A 3,728-nucleotide genomic window follows, 5' to 3' on the forward strand; every position below is an offset into this window, starting at 1 on the left:
ACTTCCAAGTCAAGGACCCTAGGATTTGGCCAGCTTGTCGTCTCATCCTCACCAGTCTCACCAAGAGCTGTTCAGCTGAAGAAGAAAGAGGGTTTATCAGAGCCTGTTTGACATTGGGACAGAAACAGGTCTGCTACTGGATGAGTTCATATTCTACCCTTTATTGATGGGGCTGGTAAAACGTAGCCCAAATGCAGCGTGCTCTGGACCTCAGGATTTGTATGTGCTTCCATCCAACTAAAGGAATAATATCCTGACTTCTTTCGAAAGAGGAAGTGAATTATTAAGACCCACGAATCACACTCCCAAGCATTTATTTCAGAGAAATAAAACTTATGTTACAACCAAAACCTGTGTGCTGGTGTTTAGCAGCTTTCTCTGTAATAGCAAAAAATTGGAAACAATAAGAAAGGTTACATAATAAGTAAAAAATTAATCAAACTGTAATACCTTGCAATGCCTTCATACAAGGACATGCTACTCAGCCATAGAAAGAAATAGATTATTTTAAAAAGTTGTTTTTACTTATTTATTTTTAGAGAGAGGGGAAGAGAAGGAAAAGGAGAAGGAGACATCAATGTGTGGTTGACTTTCACGTGCCCCTTACTGGGGACTGGGCCTGCAACCCAGGCATGTGCCATAAACAGGAATTGAACTAGTGACCCTTTGGTTTGCAGGCCTGCACTGAATCCACTGAGCTACACCGGCCAGAGCAGAAATAGATTATTTACATGTGCAACATCTTGTAAGTTTCTCAAAGGCATTATGTTGGGTATGTAAAGCTAATTTCAAAATTTCACATACCGTTTGATTCCACTCATATAATATTCTTATAGCTACAGAGTGGAGAGAAGACTGGCAATTGCAGAGGTTGGGGACGGGGTCACTGTAAAGGCGAGCACAGGGGACCTCTGTGGTGGTGGAATTGCTCTGCATCTGGTCATGGCAGTGGTGACACAAACATACACCTGAGGGACCAACAGAGCACAGCTGAAGATGTTACAAGATTTAGCTATAAGTACCAATCTCATAGTCATTGCAATGAAGACATGGACTACTCAGTTATCCAAAATTATACTGTAATTGACATCGAGGGTGTGGGGAGTAGAAAGTGTGTGTGTGCTACATGAGGTCAGGAGTAACACGTATGTCCAATCTTCCTTAGTGGGACATCCACACATAAACCCGGAAGGTCAGAGACCAAGAAGCGCAATAGAAGTGCATCATGGGAGATGAGACAGTGAACTCTAAAGTAACCAGTTCACAGAGTTGAGAACGTTTGCTTCTTGGAAGTAGGAGACAGTGGGTGGCTCGGGAGACTCAAGTTTGCACATGTAGGACTTGTAGAACTACTTGACTCTTTAAACCCATGTACATGGAACTTTGATCAAGGTAGAGAACAATTCTAGATAATTACTGTCTGAAGTGTTGCAAATAGGAAGTGTACATACTTTTAGCACTAGTTCGGGTTTCATAAGCTTGGTGGGTATAGAGTGATGATTGAAATCAATTACCATCCTAAACAGTAGTAAAAAACCACTAATGATAGTAATTATTGTTTTTAAAGTTTTCATGAACTAGAAAGTGTTAAACATAGTTCTAATTAAAGATGCCTAAGACCATTTAGGGGGAAAATTGTGTACTGGGAGTCAGAAAGTAAACTTTAATAGATGTATATCATGTCCATGAATTCAAAAATCTTAATAGTATAAAGATATAAATTTATCTGAATTAATATATAAATTTAATACAGTCAAATAATAATTTTAATGTAGTTTTTCATAAAATATGAGAAAGTCATTCATAGACAGCAGTGTGGTGTTGTGGTGGTGAAGGGTGAGGGGTTTTCTTGTTTTGAAAACAAGAAAAGGTGAGAAGATTTCCCAATAGAGGTATGAAAATTGATTATAAAACTATTCTAATTAGGTCAAGGAAGTCCTGACAGGGAGATAGACAAGTAGCTCAATGCAACAGAGAGCTCATGAAAAGAAGCACGTGTTCATGCAGACTTGACAGGTGACGGCGGCCCTACGGACCCATAAGTGGAGGGAGAAAAGATCCCGACTATGTACAACACACACACGCACACACACACGCACACACACGGAAAATTTGCCTAGATTAAAGGCATCAATTACATGAGCAAAGTTTGATCAAACACTGAAAACCATTTTTGGTGAACCAAAAGCTCCCAAATGCCCCGACCTGCGTCTGTGCGGCCCACACTAGGGGAACAGGAGGGACTCTTCCACAGGTGCCACGGAGCAAAAATCAGAGTGTTTGTTGCACAACATTAGGTGGAGGTTTAATACAGTACTAATTGTAGCACGTCTTACAACAGAAAACTATAGAGCATGGAAAATTCATAACATGGAGCTACATATATCAACACTGTTAGACTATACAAAAGAGTATTAAGCATAAAAAGTTCCAGAATGTTAGCACAGTATAATAGCATTTAAATAGAACTTAAAACCTGCAAAGGGATATTAGGTATTGCTTAAGGATTTACACATATGTTATAAAAGTATAAAATCTTGCCAGGAACGATAACACCAAATTTCCAACAGTATTTTTTTTCAAAAGGAACAGAGAATACAGGCAAAGTGTTCCTACTTTGGAAAGATAGAACGGTGAGTCCTGGATAATTTTTACATTATTCATTACAGATTTCAGAATATAAAAATGCTTGTTCAACTTAGTGACTTTAAGTATCTATGTGCTAAAATGAAATCATACTTACATAATCTCTGGATAAAGTAAAACCTTCTCTCAATATTAAAGGTTGTTTACAATCAGTAAGAATGGAAATCTGTTGCCTTGCTCTGGATGGTTCTCTTTTCCGAGGAGGCAGGGCCAGTTGGAAGCTCAGCGCATCCAGGTCCAAACATCTCGGAGTCCCCGTGACCAAAGTCCATCCTTGACTCACGCTCATTATCAGAGAGCAGGCCCATCAGGAAGGTGTGTGGAGGAACATGTCTGTGGTTCAGGTGGGGTTGGCAGAGTTAAGGGCCAGGGTCCTGGGTCACCTGAAGGTCCTTGCAGCTTCTTCTCTCCAGTTGAGTCCCTTGGAGAAGGCAGGAGACAAGGTATCACAGGGCATGGAAAGATGGGGTGAAACTCATTCATTCATTCACTCTTGTCTTATTTCCACAAATATTTATTGAGCACATACTAAGTGGAAAGCACTCTGGCCTGGGTTGGTGGCAGAGATCAGAAATCAAGCCCCTACTCAGTTTACCTAAGCCCCTCCTCTGAGTTCTGCTCCCCCTTTCATACCCACATTCATCTTCACCACTGGTCAGCACCCCCAAGTCTCTCGGGTTGTATTAGTTGATTTTAGTTCTACTTATTTGTTTGTACAAAACATATATCATATGAAAACTGAAATATATAACAGTTTATGGGGGACTCTTTTCAGTTTGGGTCTCAAAGCTTTGGTCTTTAATTCTCCTACATACTTTGGACCATCATCTCCAGGGTCCCAGAAAACTTTATTTGAAAACTTCCAAATCCCAGGACACAATGCAATGTGGAAGAGTTGGAACCCTCTGAGATTACAAAGACATTTAGAGAAAATGAGAGCTTTCACAACCTTGTCTTACTGCTGAATCAACCTTGTGGAGGCCACGTGACTACGCAGCCACACTCTGGACGTCTCCTGCCAGCCCGTGAGGTTTGCCCTGACCTTCCTCTTTAAGGACTAAGGCCTGCCTCCAACTCACCTG

This window comes from Sturnira hondurensis, unplaced genomic scaffold (assembly GCF_014824575.4).
Source record: "Sturnira hondurensis isolate 20B ecotype Veracruz unplaced genomic scaffold, ASM1482457v3 Scaffold0004136, whole genome shotgun sequence".
Classification (NCBI taxonomy): Eukaryota; Metazoa; Chordata; class Mammalia; order Chiroptera; family Phyllostomidae; genus Sturnira; species Sturnira hondurensis.